This window comes from Camelus bactrianus, chromosome 1 (genome assembly GCF_048773025.1).
Source record: "Camelus bactrianus isolate YW-2024 breed Bactrian camel chromosome 1, ASM4877302v1, whole genome shotgun sequence".
NCBI classification, from domain to species: domain Eukaryota; kingdom Metazoa; phylum Chordata; class Mammalia; order Artiodactyla; family Camelidae; genus Camelus; species Camelus bactrianus.
The window spans coordinates 13,563,845-13,586,968 of NC_133539.1; the positions used below are offsets into that span (position 1 = coordinate 13,563,845).

Here is a 23,124-nt window from a genome sequence, read left to right on the forward strand (position 1 = left end):
AAAGTACAGCGGGCCCGTAAACAACGGCGCTGGCCGCGCACCCGGCCAAGGGGCGCCGACCGGTCGCCCCTTTCGGCGGACGCGGCCCCTTCCAGGAACCGGAGCCGCAGCCGCCCGCTGAGGGATCCCCGCCTAGAAAGCAGCCGCCCGGGGCCCCCCTCGCCGCCTGCCCCGGACCTGCCCGCGAGCCGCCCCTCACAGGCCCGCGGCCCTGACCGCGCGCCGCCGCCGCCGAGCGGACCCTCCCGGGGAAGGGCGCGCGGGACTGGGAGCCACTCACCAGAGCCGAGACGCGGCGCGGCCCGACTGACGGCAGCCAGCGAACGGGGCGGGTGGCGCGGGCAGAGATCAGGTGACTCACTCCCTCCCCGCGGCCGGCCGCCCCCTCCCCTTCTCTTCCCTCCCCTCCCCTTCTCTTCCCTCTCCTCCCCTTCTCTTCCCTCCCCTCCCCTCCGCCGCCGCGGCCACCGCCCCCTCCCGGACCAAAGCCCCGCCCTCCGCCTCTCGAGGCCCCGCCCCGTAGGCCTGCTTCGCGAGGTCCGGCCCTTCCCGCTCCGTAGCTCCAAAGCCCCGCCCTCCCTAGAGGCCCCGCCCCGTCTGCCGCGAATCCTGAGTCCGCGGATCCCTGTGGCTCAATCCTCGCTGCCTGAAGCCCACGCGAGGAGTTGAGGGGAGGGATCGCGAGAGCCGGGGGCGGGGTGGGCAGGCCTCCGGGAGGCTGCAATGGCGGGATCCCGCCGTCTCCGCGCGCGGCGCCCCTTTGCGAGCACAGTCCGCTATCTGAACCGTAAAGCCACCTGAGGACCACCTCCTTCTCTCCTGCTGAGGGCAGAAAGGAGAAGCCTGACGGCCTGCTCGCTCTAAGTGGTGCCAGGCCACCCGGGATCGAGTGCCAGCAGACAACAGAGGGGAGGGCGAACGCCGGCCCTCAGGGGTGGCTTCTGGAAGCCGCAGCGGCAGAGCCCCTCCTCTGCCTTCCCTCGGGGATGGCCGGGCGCCCAGGTTCGCAGTATTTGAGCTAGTTGATAGGGATACATCAAGTGCATCTAGGATTTTGTGGAAAGCATCTGGCAGCCCTGCTTCTGATTGACAATGAAAACAACGGCGTCGGCTAACAGGTGTTCCCTTCACGCAGCGGTTGCCAGGAAACTTGGGAGACAGGTTCAGAGCCCAGTGGTGTCAGCCAGCTCATCTCAAGCTCGGGTCAGGCTTTCATTGTCGGTTTTAAAATTATGCTCCCAAGCCATTTAGCATGTCTGGAATTACTCTGCGAAAAGATGCGCACCTGGCAAAGCCTACGACTGCCAATCTAGGAGCCCCCAGCACGGTGGCACTGTGCCAGCCAACCTCATTGGCCTTCGGATTGTGGGAAGCGATTTTGCCATTGGCTTTTGAGTTTAGGGCGAGAAATACAGGGAAATTGGTGGCTGGACAGGAACAGCACCGGGATGTGTGGGCTCATTCCCGCACACAGGAAGACAGCCCTGGATCTCCCGGGGCAAAAAAGGCTACCAAGTAAATAAAGTCAGATATTATCACTAACATGACTGCATTTGTACTCAGGGAATATTTGAGTTACATCCAAAATACACGAGAAAATGACATGAGTGAAATTACACGGGAGTCCAAAGGTTGAAGTGATTCACCATGACCCAGAATTGGGGCAAGAGGTACCATTTGCACCGGGTCTTCACTGGGAAGAATGGAGCCCTGCAGTCCAGGGAGGCGTGAGTTTATGCAATAGCCCAGAGGCAGGAGGTAGATGGCATTCCAGGCTGCTTGAATTCATCATGGGGTACAAATATTTAGTGAGAAAAGAAGAAAAACATCTAGGAATAGACATAGAATTGGGGTACTTACACCCTTCCCAGGGCATTTTTGAGGCTTAACTCTTCTTCCATCCTAAACCAATGGAATTCTGTTCTTCCTTCCTCCCACACCTTTTCAGTTTCCTTGGGAGGAACCCTTCTCCTTTTTCACTGTGGATAAATGGCTGAGATAGTTTCTAGCATATGCTCTGATCTGTTACATTATTTGAAAAGTCTTACAAAGATATATCAAGGTGTTGAGAATATCAAGGAGGTTAGGAGTGACTCTCAAACATTAGTATGTTGAAGAATCTCTAGGGTACTTGTTAAAAATGCAGATTCCTGGGCTCTGCCCCCAAGGATTCTAATTTCATAAGTCTGCAAATGCCCCAAGGGTCTGTATTTTTAATAGTGAGGCAGACGGTCTTCAAACCACACTTGAGAAGGTACTGAGTTAGAGTTTATGATGTACAGTAGGTACAGGGCAAAAATAAATAAATAAATAAAACTAGAGAATGAAATAAAACCAAGTCAGAATGGGAAGAGCCTCATGCACTGGGCCTAGAGTCTGGACTTTATCCCATGGGCTGAAGAGAGTGTGTAGAGGTCTTTAAGTCATGTAATTGCTTTTAGAGCTGATTCTAGAGAACCTCACTCCATTTGCATTGCCTTAGCTCCTTTTGTCTGTAAATATTCATTAACTAATTTAATCAACAGAATTTGAGGGTTGAAAAAACTGAGTTTTAAACTGTGAGAGATTTGACTACCAAGATAAAACAAGAATAGGTCTCCACAGCTTGAAAAACTGCCAGTCGACACTTCTTCCCTCAAAAAATGATTATGAATTAAAGCCCGGCCACCCATACCCACCCAGGTTGAAAGATTTTTGTGGAAAATGAACATATTTCATTAGAAGACAATGAGGCTTCCTGGAGCAAGATGGGAAAACACACCTTAATGTCTACCTGATATCTGAAATGAAAGGTGAAGTAAAAGAAATATAGCCTCTGACTTGAGATGTTCACAACTTCTAAGATTAAAAAAAAAAAATGCAGAAATTGTCAAGCTACCAAAAGATACGGTACAACACTGAGAATATAGTCAATATTTTATAGTTACTATAAATGGAGTATAGCTTTTAAAAATTGTGGCTCACTATATTGTTCATTTGTAACTTACATAATATTGTAAATCAGCTATGCTTCAGTTTTCTAAAAAGTCAGTAAAAGGGAAAGAAAGAAGACAGTACTGGAGCAGAACTCAATGTGACAGGGGTCAAATTGGTGAGAGAGGTGCTGCTGAGATACCAGATTTAATGACAACCAAAGTGGCTCAACGTAGGGTCCAAATGAGGAAAGATTCTTGTGCCTCTAAAAACCAACTGGGGATTAAAAATGGCCACAAATTTTTTGTCAATCTCCCCATCAAGAAGGGGAATTTATTTTCTATCTCCTTGAATCTGGACTGGCCCTGTAACTGCATGGCCAAGAGAACACTGCAGAAGTGATGCTGTTAGTTCTGGGTCTAGTCTTCGGATTGGCATCTCCCACTTCCTCTTTCTTGGGACACTGTCTCAGAAACAAGCCACCATGTTGTGAAAAACCCAGCAAGGGACATATATGTAGCCTCTCCGGTCAACAGCCCCAACAGAGCAACCAGCCAATAGTCAGCATCAAATGTGTCATGTGAGCAAACCAACTTGGATGTTCTGTTCTGGTCAAGGTTATGAATGACTCCAGCCCCCGCCCAAAAACACCAAAACCAAAACAAACAAAACTCCCAGTGGAGCCCAGTGAACTCATAGAACTATAAGATAATAAAATGATTGCTAGTTTAAGGCACTCAGTTTTGGGGTGGCTTGGTTAAAGAGAATACCTGATGCTGGACTAGAGCATACAAATGTAATTAAATTTCTGAGAAGACCCGCAAGCCCAATGATTAAGGCTTGGAGGAAAGCTCAGATTAATAAAACAGAAAATATGTAGAAAAGACTGTTTAATTTTAAGCCTATGTCAAGCTTCTTGGTCTGAAATGACACTTGAGATTTTCTTCAATTACAAATTAATTGTGCCCCAAAATCCCCTCACTCTGCTGAATATATTTATATAAAAAAATAGAGAAATTGTCATTCTCTCTGAAACTGTTAGAAAATCATACATATAATCATACATATGTGTATACATATACACATACACACACATACATATAAGTGCTTGTGGGTACAAAATGGGACCCTCAGGATTCTGAGTGTAGCCTGACTGTTCTGCACCCAATAGCAGGGAAGGGGTGGGGTGGGTGGTGAGGGGCAGGTGATAAAAGAGGAGAAAAGAGTATGGCTGGAGGCAGAGAGATGACAGAAGTCTGCGGAAAGCATGATGTAACCAGCCCCCCAAGCCTGCGGTAAAGGTACTAAGTGTTCGGTGCAAGGGCCTTCCTGGGGCAGCAGTGAAGTTAGTGCTTGGTGCTGTCGGAAACAGCAAGCAAGAGCCTTCAACCACAGTAACGTGTCTGGGAAGGGCAGAAGAATCCGGCCCCATAGCTTTGTTACGTGTATTTGTTGATGTTTGCGCCAAGAATTATAGCCTGCGGCAGGCACTTGATCTTTCATCTTTAAAATGTGTGCAGGAGTTAGATTCTACTCTGTAATATATTTGTTTTAATAAAAGTGTTCTCAAAATATATATATTTTTAAGTAAAACTGACATAACTAGTAGAGGTGCCGTATTTTAACTCATAGTTTTACTTCATCTCTGGCATGTACACTTCATTCACCTAGGGCAGTGGGTTTCAACAGAGGATGGTTTTGCCTCCCAGGAGATACTGGTATTGATATGGGGCGAGAAGTGTCAGGGGATGCTACTGGTACCTAGTAGGCAGGGGCCAGAGATGCTGCTAGAAATCCTACAATGTAGAGGAGAGTTCCCATGGATAAAATACTTTGTGAATAAAGACTCCTTATTCCCCATTCGCAATGAAGAATTCTCTGGCCCAAAGCATCAATAGTGCCAAGGTTGAATAACCCTAACCTGTATGTACTCATGCTCCAGTATGAGACATGTGTATGTAAATTAAAACAAGGAATAAAGGGAGAAAAAATAAGTGGAAAAAAGTACAATGGAGCCCAAAAGAAGCTAAAAGAACATATCACAAAACATATCCTTGACAAAGGTGAGCTATAGAATTCTCTATAGCTTCCTAGCAGCCGGGTAGAAAGGGAAACTGTTTATAATGAACTGACTAGGAATTGGGCAAGAGTGACCACCATGGGAGGAAGAAGTACTGAGCTCTTAGAAGAAGAAAAAATGGGCGCAGACTGTGACCCCCATTACAACAGCACATTTCTTAGACTGGGGTGCCATATGTAGGAAGTACTTCAGAAATGAAGTACAATGAATAACCTCTGAGATTTAAAAGTTATCAAATGAGACCTATGGGATCAGAGGAGAGATACTCATACTATCATAAAGAGATAGAATGGTCACTTGGGGGAGCTGGATTTTCACCACTGACCATTCCAGATTTCCTGTCCAGTCTTTCCTGCCCTGCTCTGTGCCCCTGAAGGCTGCTCTCTGGGCACAGCATCCAGGGGGGTCCCCTGGTCCCTCGCTTCTGGTTGTACTTGGATAATGGGAGGTGTTGGCAGGGACACAGCTGTGTCCCTGCCCAGCAGCAGATTGGCTACAGCTCTGTTCTTCTAACCAAGTTTCAGCAGCTCTAGGGCAGCCTTCCCCTAGAGTTACAGCGAAAGAATATCATTCTAGGGGTGGTGATAACTCCTCACCTTGGTTGCTCCCGGGTGCACCACTGTCTCTTGGCAGGTTAGCTGCCCTCACCCTTGTGAGTGGTCCTATATGTTTCCTGCCAGTTCCCTGACTTGTTTCACCAGATCAAGACTTGGGGATAACCAGAGTGACTATATCAACACATAGGAAAGACAGTGACTGTCAAAAAGAGGAGTTTATCAAAATCTGAAGCCAAGAAGAGAAGAGCCAGAGGCACAAACACGGGCAACACATCCCTGGCCCTGGGGTGTGAGGAGTGACGTGTGTCAGACAAGGACATGGTACAGGTATCCCCTACTTTTCAAAAGTTATTTTTACACCATTTCAATTTTACAAAATACCTACATTAGTACTTATTTTTGCTAACCAAAAGAAATATGGAGAGAATTTTTTTTATGAAAAAAAGAGGGAAAGTGAAAATTGCATTCAGTTTTTGTTTTCCAGTGAGCCATGCATTATAGAGGGAGTGTGCACCCTGAGCATCAAGAGTGGCACCACCAAGCTCCTTCCCTGGGAACTACACTCAGGGTCTCAGCATAGCTTTGAGCCGTGTCTGAGCATCTGTGTTTCCTCAATTTATCTTGTGTGTTCATTAGCAAGATGTGTCCTAAGGTAGTTGCTTCTTCACTTTCTGCCATTTCAGCTTGCAAAAGGTTTCACAGCATCATTCTACTTTCTCAGAAAGTGAGGAAACCTGTATTTTATTGCTCAGTACTGTTACCTACAGGGCATGGGGAGGATGAGAGCTGAGAGCTATCGTGTCTTGGTTCCACTAGATTAGCTGTCCAGGTCACGCCACTTACATCGCTGTTAGATTTCTTTCTAATGATTTGCTTTGCATATACCTCTGCCTACAGGGAGAGGTTGTCTGGCTAGTGAGCATCAACATTTGGTACATTTGCTGGCAATGTTCTCATTGTAAACAAATAAATCATCTTTCCGATTTTCTTCCTGCCTCTGCAGCTTTGAGTAAGTGTGCATCCAAAAGACTGATCACCACTGGTACGTCCACAGTTTGGAGTTCTGTCCTGCAAGTACAGAATCATGCTGAGTGTGAGACGGTAAAGCCCGAGATGACCTGGTCCAGGTCGTACCTCCTTCACAGGAACACCCTGTACTTATTACTAGTGACCTTTGACTGGGGGCACTTTATCCCCCATTCACTTCCCTTTTCCTAAATTCCTTTTGGACAAACACTGCTAGTTGTCTACCCAATATCCATTCCCTCTTCTTCCTTTCCATTCTGACTGAGTATGTGCTTAAAAACACTTAAAAACACCTCCCCAGGCTCCCTTAGCCAGATGACCTAGTTCTGGTCAACAGATGTAAGCACATAGGCACTCAGTGGAACTTCCAGGAAAGCTCTTACTTTCCTGATAACAAAAGACCAAGTCAACAGGTATACAATTTTGCCCTCTGCCCTCCCTGTGTTGCATGACAGGAGGTGGGGCTGTTTTCTTTCATCCATGAGGATGAGAATCACACTCTAAGGATAGCAGAGCAGGAAGCTAGAAAAAAGCTCGGGTCCTTGACCACTTCCTTGAGCTGCTGACCTGCTCTGGTTGTGGGGTTCACTCTTTTTATACCAGAGAAGAAAAACTCTATTCAGTTAGGCTTCCAGAGTTGTTTTTATTACATGAAGCCAACCTTAAGTGATACCTTTTCTTAATCTCAAGGCTTTACCAGGCCTCCCACATCATTCTATTTAAATACATGCGCTGAGAACACAGAAGTCGTGCATCCTAGGTTACGTAGGAATAAATGGTTGTTGTGAACATATACAATCTATGCATAAGACCCCTGAAGCTGACAAACAAATGGCAGTGAGCAGCAGTCTAGTAGAGTTGAGAATAAGAGAAGGGCAAAAATTACACCTTATTACGAAATTATGAAGAACATTATTATTGACTTCTGGATTGCCATATCCTTTTAGATGTAAATGGATCACAAATAAGAAAACAGAGATGCAGTTAAGTCAGTAAAAAAAATATGCTGATGAAATTCCAGGAAATGGCTCTTTTGAAACATGGGACAGCTGCCAAAGGGGGGAAAAAGGAAGTTAAAATCTTTCCAAAACAATTTCATAGATTTTAGCAATGCAAAAACATTGGGAAAACATAAGAAATTGCATGGAATTATTCTGATTATTTAAACTCTTTCTCTTTTATGATGCATTTTATAACTGAATAATCAAAAGCTGCATCATAGTCAGTAGTTTACATGAATTGAAAGAGACATACCCACTTATAGCAGTCAAAAAATTTAAAAATCCACATCTATGCATGAAGCTGTAGGAATTAGGAGACATTGAATTCCACTTAGCAAATGGAAATATCTTTCTATACTAATAATTTGAGAATTTTTCCTAAGTCAAAAGAGGCTTTAGAATTAATATTAAGCTTAGACTTCTAAAAGCATCAACTTAAATTTATTAGGACACTAGAAAATTGCCTCCTGGCTAAATAAGATTTCCAGAAGAAACTCTATTGGGAATGTATTTTATATCCCTTAGGATAAACAAAGAAAGGAAACCTAGGGCATATCTCTAATTAACTACATGTGCCCCTTGGGTTTCCAAAAACAAGCTCTAACATAATTTGATGCTTTATCCTTAGCAATGAGAAGTCAAGCATAAAACCACTTGCAAGCACCACATGATGTGCTGTAGAAAGGAATAAAAGATAATCACAGACACTTTTATCATTTTTAATAGACAAAAATCCATATTTCTGTTACCAGAGCCAGAGGGGTCAAGCTCTGCCTCTCTTACTTCTCTACTTGATGCCTGAAATCCCTTGGAGATTAATTTGAGGGGATAAAGGTTTTGCATGTTCAAAAGTTCTCTGTTAAAAATTTTTTCAAAGGGCAAATACATTAAGCCATCTCCAAGGACAATTACAATCACTCTAGTAAGAGTAAGCCTGTAAAAATACTCATGGCAAATGGGGTTCAAATGCATTTTGACAGGAAAGTAGAAGTAAGTATAAGAAAGCAGGAATCTATACCTGCGAGCCATACCACTTAAAGAAGTATGATGGGGCCAGGAAGGGCAGCGGAAGGGGACTGAATGCTGAACAGTAGGATACTGACTGGCTAATGCAGAATTATTGCCAAAAGCTGGCACAGCTTTTGGGAACAAGTGTTACCTATTCAGTAAGAATGTTATTAAAAATCCATCTTTGAATATGATTTTGAAAATAATATCCTAAGAAGTTATAAATTCATCATGATTAGTAGAAAAATAAAGGATAACTCATGTCATAAAAGTACAAATAGCAGGAAAGACTCAGATATGTCTGTCCACCAGCCAATATGCTGTATGTATGTACTGAATTCTTGATCATTTACAAAGCATTTTTATAGATTTTGTTGCATTTAATACACCACCCTCTAAAGTAGATAAAACAGAAATGGCCCTCATTTTAAAAAATGAGGAAGCTGAGTTTTCAGGCCAAAGGCTAGCAAACGACGCCATGCAGCTCTTTGGGCCGCTTGACCAAGAGCCCTTTCCCTCACCTAAAATATTTTCCCTGAAAACCCCATGAATAAATGCAAGTAAATAGATTTGGATTCATGGATTCCAGTATTGTCCTCTTACATTGATTTACATGCATGTTTTAAAGTTTTATATTGATCAAAGGGTAGTTATAACCTTTATTTATTAAGCATGATTTGTGGTCATTTCTGTAAAAATTGTCTATCAATTCTATTATAAAGTGATTTTAGGAGTTTTTTCTAATCCATTTTTTTATTGAAGTATAGCCAGTTTACATTGTGTTAATTTCTGGTGTACAGCATGGTGATTCAGTTATACATATGTATGTATTCCCTTTCATATTCTTTTTCATTATAGGCTTTTACAAGGTATTAAATATAGTTTCCTGTGCTATACAGTAAGATCTTATTGTTTATCTATTTTATATATAGTAGTGAGTATCTGCAAATCCTGAACTCCCAGTTTATCCCTCCACTCCCCCTGCCCTGGCTTTCCCCTGTGGTAGCCACAAGTTTGTTTTCTATGTCTATGAGTCTGTTTCTGTTTTGTAAATAAGTTCATTTGCCTCTTTTTTTAGATTCCGTATGTAAGTAATATCATATGGCATTTTTCTTTATTTCTGGCTTACTTCACTTAGTATGACAATCTCCAGATCCACTCATGTTGCTGCAAATGGCATTATTTTATTATTTTTATGGCTGAGTAGTATTCCCTTGTATAACTATACCACAACTTCTTTATCCAGTCATCTGTCGATGGACATTTAGGTTGATTCCATGCCTTGGCTATTGTAAATAGTGCTGCTATGAACATTGGGCCTTCTTAACACAACCAGAACTATCTTAGATTTTGAATTGCCTAAACAGAGGAACACACCAACAGTTGCTAAATGCTGGGCACAGGGCTAGAGTGCATTGATATGTTACTGCATTTAATCTTCACAACAACCAAAAGGGTAAGTATGCCCATCCATGTTTCCTGGTGAGGAATCTGAGGATCAGAAAAGTAATTTATTGGTCCAGTATTACCCTGAATGAGTATTTAAACTTAAGGAAGCTTGTATAGAATGTAGACTTATAAGAAGGAACCATAAAAAGGTAAAATTTCATTATGCATAACTTTGTTGTGTAAAGGATATTTGCATGGAAATTCTCAAAAGTATACTGCAGTTGAAACTGAGAAAGTACAAAGATTCAGGAAGTAGACCCCACTGAACATTCTGCTGAAGGATGGCAATCCAAGCTTTCCAGAAGGAGAGAGAAAGGGAGCAGATGAAGAATGGTCTACTCAGTAACTGGCCAGAAGGAAAATCAGGGAAGAGTGTGTGTTGGGATAGGGTGGGGGGCTCTCAGTGCTAAGATGTGGTGGGAACTTAAAGGAATGAAGCCAAAGGAACCACTGGAGGAAAGGAGAAAGACTTCTAAGGAGAACAATAGTGATCATTTCCCTGAGATTGGGGCCAGGAAACAGTCTCTGCAAGTTGTGATTAGCATAATTACCAGGGTAAACCAAACAAGAACTCAAGTGTGATTGTAGGGGCCCTCCAAAAAAGCAGACTCCAAATGGGATTAAACGTGCAAGTATTTGATTAGGAGGAATACTTAACATAAAAGGAAGTAAGGAGGGAGCTAAAAAAGACTGGCAGAGTCATCGCACTTCAATGCAAACTCTGACCCTGAGCCAAAAAGAGAGGGCGAGAAGGTTGCGTGGAAGTGTCCTAGAAATGGGGTACAGCCTAAGTTTGGTTCAGCAAAGCCATCGGGATATCCTTGGACCTAAACTGATACTGGTTGGAGTCCCATACCTCCCTGAACAGGCATGCTTTAGTATTCCCCACGAAACTCCATCACTATCAAGGAGCAGCCCATGGGAGGAATGGCCTCGAAAGAAGTTAACTTTGCATTGCAAAGCTTAGCAAGTGCGGCCCTTGGTCCATTACAATTACACCCTGCAGTTGAGGGCCTGGAAGGTACATTCTCATGCCCACTTCATTGAGTTCCAAAAAAGTCTCTGAATATTATAAAGTAACATCCCTTTTATTCTTGGTGCTTCACAGAAAAATAATGCAACTAGTCATCTTTTATTGAGGACTTATGTGCTAAATGCCTCATATATATACATATTTTTTTTCTCTTATAGTCCTCACAGCAGCCCTATTGGGTTAAAGGACTTCCCCAATAACACAGATTTAGTAAGGGGTAATGCCAGGATTCAACTCAGGTATTTTGACTCCTAATGCTGATCGCCATTTTGGAACTTAGGTTAATCATACCAACTTTGGTATGGGGTAGCACTGTCACGAGAATTAAGCGAAATAATTCATGAAAAAGCCCTCAACACAGTGCCTGGCCAGGTGGGAAGAGCTCAAGGAACGTCACTATTATTTGGTGGTTGAGCCGGGACTCAGATCCAGCTCTGACTGATGTCAGGGCTTATACTCTTGGCCACTGATGCAGAACAGCGATCAGCGTAAATTCAGCGTTTCAATCAGATAGTATTGGAAGCACCTGAAAAGGCATTAAAAAAGGAAAAGGAGGGCAAGAACTAAACCTTCTTTCAATAAATAGTATCAGTCACCCAGATAGAATTCAATGATAGAAGATACTAGAAATGAAAGGTATGTTTCCTTTGGCTCCCCAGGGAAGAAAGTCACACAGGTGTGGCCTCTTTACCACTTATTCATAAATAGAAATATGTAAGATTTATGACACTGCCTGTGGGAAAAGGATGAAACAAGTTACTCTCGACATTCTTTGAAAAGAAAGCAGAGAGGAAAGAAAAAAAAATTTTTTTTGCAGAGGAAGGCATCTGGACTTCTGCTTGTGACCAAGATGGAAAAACAAGGACAAGATTTGCCCTCCAACCAGTAACAACCAAAAAAAAAAAAAAATGGAAAACAGTATAAAACAATAGTTTTGAGACATTGTATTCTGACAACAAAGGACAGTGCTCCCTGAGAGAGGAGAAACACACAAGATGAGCCCTGTGAGTGCCCCAGACTACCTAGAGAGGAGTGAACCCAAGTGGAGTTCATGGTCAGCCTGAGTTGAGGAGGTGGAGCTGCAGGCAGGTAGGCTGGAGAAGCCAAGGCAGCTGGAAATTTCATAGAGCAGAATGCTAAAGAAAGGGAGCTACACAGGGAGAGAACTCCAGCAATCCACATACAGTCCTCCTCAAGTCCTCAGTTTAGTAATGGTCAGCACATGCCTATGAAGAAAATGCTGGAGGATGAGGAGGGCAGGGTGGAGAGGAGCCACCTAAAAGGAACAAAAGGAGCAAATACTGGAGCTCATGCAGGGTTCAGTTTTCTGCAAGCCAGAGTAGAAAATCTCATATTTTATGGAATCTTGGGTAGAGTACTTCAGAGGTGGGGCAAAATAGTGGGGCAAAATTAGTCGTAAACTAAAAGCTGCTCTGGTCTCACTTAACAAAGCTTGAAAGAAAACTGAAAGAATCAGACTGTCTTCATAATTTCATCCCAATAAAACTCAAGAATATTTACAAGAATAAAAAAAAATCCAGGACCCTAACATAATAAAATTTGCAATAATTAGCATCCAATCAAATATTACCAGGTATACAAAGAAGCAGGAAAATATGACTATCCGTCATAAAAAGAAAAACCAATCAATAGAAACTGATCAAGAAATAATAGGCATATGAATGATGGAATTAGTAGATAAGGACATGAAAATTATTATTATAACTATATTCCATATGTCCAAGAAGGCAGAGGAAAGATTAAGCATTTTAAGTAGAGTTGTGGAATATATTTAAAAGACCTGAATCCAACTTCTAGAAAAAAGAGCCCTCAACACTGTAGGTGGGAACCTCCTGCATTATTCTTGAAAATGTAATTTGGTGCAGACACTACAGAAAACAGTATGGAGATTCCTTAAAAAACTAGAAATAGAGTTACCATATGATCCAGCAGTCCCACTCCTGGGCACATACCCAGAAAAAAACTATAACTTGAAAAGATACGTGCACCCTAATGTTCATAGCAGCACTATTTACAATAGCCAAGAAAATATACACAATAGAATATTACTCAGCCATTAAAAAGAATAAACAAATGACATTGGCAGCAATGTGAGTGGAACTGGAGATTGTCATACTAAGTAAAGTAAGCCAGAAAGAAAAAGAAAAATACAATATGATATTACTTATATATGGAATCTAAAAAATGAGACAAATGAACTTTTTGCAAAACAGAAACAGACTTACAGACATAGAAAACAAACTTGTGGTTACCAGAGGGCAAGGAGAAGGTGGAGGGATAAATTGGGAGTCTGGGATATGCAGATATTAACTACTATATATAAAATAGATAAACACCAGTGTCCCACTGTATAGCTCAGGAAATATCCAATACCTTATAATAGCCTATAATAAAAAAGAATATGAAAAGGAATATACATATATATATATAAATGTATAACTGAATCTTTAAGCTGTACACCAGAAACCAACACAATATTGTAGATCAACTATATTTCAATTCAAAAAAGTGTTTGAAATGAAAATTCCATCAATTGGATGGGATTAACAGTAGATTAGATGCTGTAGAGGAAGGGATCAGTTAATTTAAAGGCATGACAATATCAACTATCTAAAATGAAATAGAATAAACAGCTGAACAAGAAAGAAAGAAAGAAAGAAAGAAAGAAAGAAAGAAAGAAAGAAAGAAAGAAAGAAAGAAAGAAAGAAAGAAAGAGAGAAAGAAAGAAAGAAAGAAAGGAAGGAAGAAAGGAAGGAAGAAAGAAAGAAAGAAAGGAAGAAAGGAAGGAAGAAAAGAAAGAAAAAGAAAGAAAAAGAAGGAAAGAAAGAAGGAAAGAAAGAAGGAAAGAAAGATAGATTCCACTCCTAGGTATATATCTGAAAAAAACAAGAACACAAATTCAAAAAAGGTACATGCACCCCAATGTTCATAGCAGCATTATTTACAATTGTCAAGATATGGAAGCAACCTAAGTGTCCATCAACAGATGAATGGATTAAAAAGATATGGCATATATACAATGGAATACTACTTAGCCACAAAAAAGAACAAAATTTTGTCATTTGTAGTGACATGGATGGACTTGGAGGGTATTATGCTAAGTGAAATAAGTCAGATAAAGAAAGACAAATACTGTATATCACTTATACGTAGAATCTGAAAAATACAACAAACTAGTGAATATATCAAAAAAAGAAGCAGACTCACAGATACAGAGTGCAAACTAATAATTATCCATGTCTAGGACAGGGGAGGCGAGGAGGAGGTAGGGGAGTGGAAGGTACAAACTGTTGGGTGTAAGATAAGCTACGAGAATGGCTTATAGGAGGAGGGTGTAGCTCAGTGGTAGAGTGCATGCCCAGCATGCATGAGGTCCTGGGTTCAATCCCCAGTACCCCCATTAAAAAAAAAAAGGAACAAGCCCAGTTACCTCTCTTCCAATAAACTAGTTAATTAAACAATAAAAATTCTTTTAAATATATTTTTAAAAGGAATGTGCTGTACAACACAGGGAATATAAGCAATATTTTGTAATAACTGAAAATGGAGTGTAACCTTTAAAAATTATATAAAAAAAATTTTAAAAAGACAATGAAGATAAAATAACAAAATTTAGCAAGGATAATTCTAGAGTAGGGGTCAGCAAACTACAGCCCATGGGACAGATCTGACCCATTGCCTGTTTTTGTGTGGCTTGGAAACTAAGAATAGTTTTTACATTTTTAAATGGTTGGAAAAAAACCCAAAAGAATAACATTGTGCGAGATGTGAAAATTATATGAAATTCAAATTTCAGTGTTCACAAAGCTTTTTTGGAACACAGTCATGCTCATTGGTTTATGGCTGCTTTCATACTACAAGGTCAGAGTTGAATAGTCATAAGATACTACAGAGTCTGAAAAACCTAAAATAATTACTCACTGGCCCCTTACAGTAAAAAACAATTGCCGATCTCTGATCTAGAGAACTAATGACCCAGTTTCTTCCACAAAAACAGCAACAATAACAACAAAATGCAAAGGGGAAAAAAAGAGATGAAAGGAAGAACCAATCGTTTAAAAGACTTAAGAGACATATTTACTATCAAAATATCTTCTTTGGATCCCTACTCAAAAAAAAATGTAAATAAAATCAGAAATGGGTGCAGTGGCAAAGATATTTGATGACATTAAAGAATCGTTCATTTTTAAAAGCATGGTAATACTTTGTGGTTATATTTTAAGAAGAGTTCTTAGCTTTTAGAGAGACATTCTGAAATATTTACAGATGTCTGGATTTGCCTCAGAATAATCCGAGGAATAGGGGTTATTGGGTGTGGGTGTGAGTGAAATAAGATCGGCCATATTATGAAAATTTTGACTGGAAGATGCGTGCCTGGTGGTTCATCATACTATTTTACTATTTTCTCTACTTTCATGTATGTTTGAAAATCTACATTATAGAGTTAAAAATGAATCTATTTCAAAACAAAAGTAAGTTCAAGGACCATTTCTTCTGGCCCTTGTAATCTAATGCCTCTTTCCTGTGCTTCTGCAGAAACATGGAACTTGCCACGTTGGTTGTTACTGATAAATGGTTGCTTGATTCTCCCAGACTATCAGTCCCTGAGGGTGGGGACCATGTGTTATTTGACTTTGAGTCACAGAAACTGGCACATAACCTGGTACATATTAGATCCTTAATAAATATATTTGGAACAAAAAGGAAAAAGAAAAAGAAAAGAGCATCAGTTAACTGTGGGACAACCACAGCAGCCTAACGTGCATGTTATTGGAGTCCCCAAAGGAAGGGAGGAGACAGCAAATTATTTAAAGATATAATGGATAAAATAGTTCCAAATTTGATGAAAACCATAGACATATATATTTCCAAGAAACTTAACAAACCTCAAGCACACAAAAAAAGCATTTTACCACACAATGCAAACAAATTTAGAGTAGATTGTACAACCATTAAAGTTGCCAAGATAAGGAGATAACGCCCAAAATCCTATTGAAAATAGACAGTTAAGATCTCTTATGTTGGAGGTCAAGCAAAGTGAGAAAACTCCATCCAATCAATTAAAAAATAGATGAGGCTTTATATATAAGGAAGAAGCAACCGGAAGAGTCAGAGATAAATCTACATACCAGACCATAATGTAGAATAAAGTCAAGATGAAATCCACAAAAAAAGGAGGACTTAAATGCAACATATAATATTGATGACAAAACTATCTCATATATTAATGATAATAGAACAATGTCTCTATTCCCTAACCTGTTTCTCAGATTTAGATCTTATTTTCAGTTGCCCCTGGGCATATTCCTGGTCCCAAAATTTCTTAACTCAGTACTTTCACCTGATTACCTCACTACCCACACATCACCCCATCTCACTCCTGAACTCTAACCCCTTCATTGTGTATATGTCAATCTCCATTAATGTACCGACTGCCTTCCACTAGTCCACCTTGTTCTCACCTATGATTCCTCAGGCTTCCTCAAAACCAATCACCAAATCCTGTGGATTTTACCACTGAAATATCCTTCGTATCAGGTACCTTTCTCCCATTCCCTCTATTCTCACTACTTCAAGCCTTCATCATTTCTTTTATTTTTATTTAATATGAATCTTTTACTAAGTAAAGCATACACACAGAAAATGAAATGAACAAATCGTGTGTACAACTTAAAAATTTTAGCAAAGTGAATACGTCTATTTCACCACCATCCAGATTAATATATTGAATTTTTCCATTACCGTAGGATGACTCCTTGGTGTCACCTCACAATAATTACCTGTGTCCCCAAAAGATATCCACTATTCTGAAAGCTAACGCTGCAAATTTTGCCTGTCTTTTGAACTTCGTACAAGTAAAACTATACGATGTACAGTCTCATATCTGGCTTCTTTAGCTCTACATTATTGTTGCAAAGTTCATCCTTGTTACTGGGAGTAGCCATAATTTGCATATTTCATGGCTGTGTATAAATATACCACAATGTATGTATCCATTTTACGGTTGGCAGGCATATGCATTGTTTCTACTCTGGGGCTATTTATTCATAAAGTTACCATGAATATGCTTATAAATGTTTCCTGGCGAATGAATACACACATTTGTATTGGATACAAAGCCAGGAGTAGAATTGTTAAGTCAAAGGATATGCAGATGTTCAGCATAAGTAGACACTGCCTAACAATTTTCCAAAACGGTTGTTTAATATGTTACATTCCTACTAATGATGTGTGAGAATTTCAATTGTTTCACGTCCGTCAAAACACTTGGCATTATCCATTTTTAAAGTTTTACCCATTCTGGTACAACTATTAAATATTTTATTGTTATAATAAAATATTGTTTCAATATTTATTGAAAAATTCCTTTCCTTTCCCGATTTGTTTGATTTGCCTTATCTTAAGCCTTATGTAAAGAAATCAGAAAGTGGGTTCAACCATGTTATTGCATGTGTGGGTAGTTCCTTCACTTCATTGCTGAGTATTCATTTGTATGACTGAAACGTGATTTGTTTATCCATTCACCTGTTGAAAGGTATTTGGATTTTTTTCACCTTATGGACTATTTTAAACAAAGCTACTATAAATATTCTTGTACACATTTTTTGTAGATATATATATTTTTAGCTCCCTTACTTTCCTACAAGTGGAATAAAATTGCTGAGGATAGGATAGGTGTATGTGTAATTTTATAAAAAATTGATAAGCAGTTTTTCAAAGTTTTGTAACATTTTATGTTTCCATCAGCAATGGGTGAGCATTCCATTTGCCACACATCCCCTCCAACACTTGATATTGTCGATCTTTTAAATATTGAGATGTATTTCCATTTCAGTGACTTTTCCTTTATTTTTTAATTAAAAACTACTATGATCTTAACCATCTTTAAAAGTAAATGAGAAATATAGACCTGTCCTGGAGAAGAACATAATCTAAATGAGAAGAAAAGTCATATCTAAATCAATTAGACAGCAATTCTAAGACATTATATAAATATCATGATAGCCCCTTATAGGATGATAGTAAACATCAAACAAACTTTTTTGTGAATGTACCCCAACACTACAAGAATGAACATACAGTTGGTCCCCCTCACACCTCCCTCCCAACCCTCCTCATCAAGGCTGGGGACATGGTACAAACTTCAAAATTCATTTGAGGTTTAATATTTCATTGAAATTTTTTGCCAAAACTCTGAAATATAACCATGTTGTTTCCATATAAAATATTTTTATCACTGATCTTTGAGTACAATTGATAACCCAAAATATTTTCAAACTGTTTCAAAAGACTTTTTTTTATATCACAGGTTTCTTGAGAAAAAAACAGCTACTTTCTTAATATTGAAATGTCATACTTTGAAGGGACAGATTAAGTGTGTTTATTTGTCAAAAAATCTGCTGCATAGTATGATTCTAACCGCCATTTATCTTTACAGGAAAAATCACCAAATCTGTATTGTTTGTATTATGTGTGCCATCTTTTAATACATCTTTTAATATCTTTGGCAGAAATTAAGCCAGAAACTTCTGTTATTAATCTGTAGATTACATATCAGTAAAGTTTAGTTTATGTTTTTCAGTTTTGAAAAATTAAATAAATAAACATGGTATTGCTAATATTTTCTTAATTTACCCCCATTTTGGAGCTTGATGCTCTGGTGGGTAATGAAAGTAATGTCTATTTTTCCACTTTCTTTTCTTCTCTTTCTCTCAAACAGGCTACAGCACAATATTGAGAAAGGGAAGAATGGTATGGCAATTTCTATTTTTTTCCCCAAATATGTTCTATTCAGTTGATATTATGAAAATAACATTTGCTACTATTTGATGTTGTATAAGTATCGTTCAGAATTTTCACTGGAAGTAGCAAGATAAAGTACAATATTGTGCTTGCAATTCTGTGATACTGTTGAAATTCATTTTAAGTTTTGGGAGTGGGTTTGTTTGTTTGTTTGTTTGTTTGTTTGTTTGTTTTAGACCTAGAGTGACCACTTATCCTGGTTTTCCAGGGACTGAGAGGCATTTGGGCATTTGGGATTGTCAGTGCTAAACCAGAGGAAATCCTGCTAAAACTGGGTTGATGGGGAGGGACCACCTCACTATGTCTGTCCAGCTGGCTTTCAAAGGATGTAAGTACCCTGGTGCTTCTTTTTACCTAGTGGTTTTTGTCTTTTTCTATACAAAATCTCTGAGGAAACAGAGGGCTGAGCAGTGCAACATACAGGAACATTGGGTAGTTTTCAGTTTCCTAAATGATTTTAGTAAGAAACACGCCACAAACCTTTACCTTTACCTCCATATTGTGAGTAGTAATGTCTTAAAACTCAAAGGTAATTGGTATGAGTGTGAATGTTACTTGTTATAGGGTATTTTCCTCAGGAAAAAAGTTGTATAAGCATAAATAAAATTGGATTTTTTTAAAGTGATCTGGAAAATTATGAAACTTCCCTTCAAAATACAAACACAGTCATTTAATTACATGTTTAAATAATGTTTATAGTTGGCATACTCGTTTAGAGCAAATTTATATTAGAGTCATATTTTTATATACTGTATACTTTTGCAGGAAATTGAAGTTCTTTATATAATTAATGTTATAGTATATGTTTATTTATTTAATTGGAGCTGAAGCATTAAATAGCACATTTTAAAGGGGAATATAGAAATTTTCCTTGCAGCTTTTCTTTTATGATGTTTTTAGTCTGAGCTATGAGTCATTTCATGTAGAATCAGTAATATAACCCCCAATTATATCATTAGTCCTATGACAAAATACTGTTTTTAAATGATGAAGTTTCTGAGAATACATTGCAAATAAAGTAGGAATGTTTTATATTATAATATGATATTTCTAAATGCAAAGCCTTTATTTTCCACTTACATACATATACTCAACTTGTGTGTGTGTTTGTGTGTGTGTGAATGAGCGGGTGGGAAATGAGATAGAACGTACCCTCCCCTCAGTCACTCCTATGGCTTTGCTCTGCCTTACCTTCTTTTTTTTTTTTAGTTGAAGTATAGCTGATTTACAATGTTGTGTTAGTTTCTGGTGTATAGCATGTGATTCAGTTATACATATATATGTATTCAAACTCTTTTTCATATTCTTTTTCATTATAGGTTATTACAAGATATTGAGTACAATTCCCTGTGCTATAAGTAGAACCTTGTTGTTTATCTTTTATTACATTCTTAATAGCATCATTTCATTCTCTTATTTCCTTATTTGTTTACAGGTGTATTTTCTGTCTCTACCATGATCCATGAGGGAAGGGACCTCTTCTGTCTTATTCATTCTTGTATCTCCAGCATCTACAACATGATAAGCCATTACTTCTACGGATCTCTTGGTTAAATAATGTATTTGCACAAAGACATGGTAAATGTGCTATGTAGGTTACCGGATACACACCAGGTTATCTGTCAGGCAGGGTACTGGTGATTAAGAGCAAGGCTCATATATGTACCCGCTAGCCGTGTGACACTGGCAAGTGACGTAATGTCTCCTGCTTCTATGTCCTCATACATAAGATGAGAGTAGTAATAACCACCCTCACAGTACTGCCGTGAGGACTAAATGCATTGCTACACATGACATACTTAGGAAGGTGCCTGGAACATAATAAACAGAATGTAAATGTGAGTTCATGAGCTGTAAGGTTTTCACCACCGATATGTGTTTTTATTTACAAAATCTAGAAGTTTCCTGAAGGCAGCAGGCATATCCTGTGTTCTGCCTGAAAGGCATCAACACTAGATGGGTGATTTTTAAACTGTGCTTTTCAGAGAGGCAGAGGATCTGCGTAAATCTCTAAGGACTGTCTTGGAGGAGAAGGTAGCCAGAAAGGTGGACAGAGCCCAGCAATTGGATTCATCACCACCACTCAAAGTAGCTACCCTCTCTTTCATGACTGACTTTTCAAATAAGCTTCCCGAATACAGGGATGTGTTGCCTTAAAAAAAAAAAAAAAAAAAAAAAACTAACTTGAGAACCATAGTATAAGATCATGTCCAAAGCTTTATTCAGCTCTATAATCTTATCAATTCCTAAACAGCAAAGCATTACATAGCCCTGCTTCTGACCCACAGCAATTTTCAGGTAGGGCTTGATATTGTTACATACTATATATTGATTATGTTACTATTCCATTATTACCTGTAATATGTTGACTATATATTATATACTAATAGATATTAAATGAATTCATGATGGAGGCTCAGTAAGGTCAGGTTCAGGAGGGTGGAGACCATGGCTGCTGACCTGGGATGGGTTGAGAAGTGAGGAAATGGAACATGAGCAGCCTCCACTCTTTAGAGACAAGTAGCTCTGAGAGAAGGAGCTAGTGTCTGAAGAGGGTTCAAGATCAAAGGAAGATTCCTTTTTCATATAATTCTTTTTTTATTTTTTATTGAAGTGTAGTTGATTTACAGTGTTAGTTTCAGGTGTACAGCAAAGTGATTCAGTTATACACATACATACATATATATGTTTTTTTCAGATTCTTTTCCATTATAGCCTCTTAAAAGATATTGAATATAGTTCCCTGTGCTATACAGTAAGTCCTTGTTGTTTATCTATTTTATATACAGTAGTGTGTATCTGTTAATGCCAAACTCCTAATTTATCTATCCCCTGCCCTTTCCCCTTTGGTAACTATAGTTTGTTTTCTATGTCTGTGAGTCTATTTTTGGTTTATAAGTAAAATTTGTATCTTTTTTCAGATTCCACGCATAAGTGATATCATATGATATTTGTCTTTCTCTTTCTGACTTACTTCGCTTAGTATGGCAATCTCTAGGTCTACCCATGTTGCTGCAAATGGCATTAATTTATTCTTTTCTATGGCTGAGAACTTCTTTGTTCAGTCATCTGTCAGTGGACATTTTGGTTGTTCCCATGTCTCGACTATTGTAAATAGGGCTCCTATGAACATTGGGGTGCATGTGTCTTTTCAAATTGCAGTTTTCTCTGGATATATGCCTAAGAGTGGAATTGCTGGATCATATGGTAACTCTATTTTTAGTTTTTTAAGGAATTTCCATACTGTCCTCCATAGTGGCTGCACCAAATTACATTCCCATCAACAGTGTAGGAGGGTTCTCTTTCTCCACACTCTCTCCAGCATTTATTATTTGTAGACATTTTAATGATGGCCATTCTGACTGGTGTGAGATGATACCTCGTAGTTTTGATCTGCATTTCTCTAATAATTAGTGATATTGAGCATCATTTTGTGTGCCTGTTAGCCATCTAAATGCCTTCTTTAGAGAAATGTCTGTTTAGATCTTCTGCCCATTTTTGATTGGATTATTTGGTTTTTGATATTAAGCTGTATGAGCTGTTTGTATATTTTGGAAATTAGTCCCTTGTAGGTCTCGTCATTTGAAATATTTTCTCCCATTCCATAGGTTGTCTTTTCATTTTGTTTATGGTTTCCTTTGCTGTGCAAAAGCTTTTAAGTTTAATTAGATCCCACTTGCTTACTTTTGCTTTTATTTCCATTACTCTAGAAGGTGGATACAAAAAAATTATTGCTGTAATTTATGTCAAATATGTTCTGCCTATGTTTTCCTCTGGGAATTTTATAGCATCCAGTCTTACATTTAGATCTTTAATCCATTTTGAGTTTATTTTTGCATATGGTGTTAGAGAATGTTCTAACTTCAGCCTTTTACATATAACTGTCCAGTTTTCCCCACACCACTTACTGAAGAGACTGTCTTTTCTCCACTGTATATCCTTGCCTCTTTTGTCATAAATTAATTGACCATAAGTTCATGGGTTTATTTCTGGACTTCAAAGGAAGATTCTTTAATGGATGCTAGACAGATGTGGGCACTGAAATTTTTTTAGCCCCATATGCTTAATTCATTTCAGCAAATATTTATTGTCCTGTTCAGTTATGTGCTCCAGCTTTTCCTTTAGACCAGAGTCTCAGCTTTTACTGCCCAATAGAATTCCCAGGGAGCTTCCAAACAATACCTATTGTTCGACAGTTAAAACACAACCTGGGGGAGAGTCTCAGGCACTAGA

At 39.1% G+C, this 23,124-nt stretch overlaps 1 protein-coding gene and 1 long non-coding RNA gene across 4 annotated transcripts in view; one reads left to right on the forward strand and one right to left on the reverse strand.

The window, feature by feature from the left end:
- The window catches only part of BACH1 (BTB domain and CNC homolog 1), a 53,715-nt gene extending 53,296 nt beyond the window's left edge, over window positions 1–419 (reverse strand). For 2 of the 3 annotated variants that reach the window (XM_074360814.1, XM_074360791.1), the window contains exon 1: window positions 281–419. The gene's annotated coding sequence lies outside the window, so the exon portion shown is untranslated. The remainder of the gene's footprint in view (window positions 1–280) is intronic. The other variant, XM_074360798.1, reaches the window with a different exon arrangement.
- LOC141577096 (uncharacterized) lies at window positions 226–23,124 on the forward strand. The gene is made up of 4 exons (XR_012505665.1): window positions 226–352; window positions 18,809–18,840; window positions 19,100–19,219; window positions 20,327–23,124. It is a non-coding gene; the product is annotated as an uncharacterized LOC141577096 (long non-coding RNA).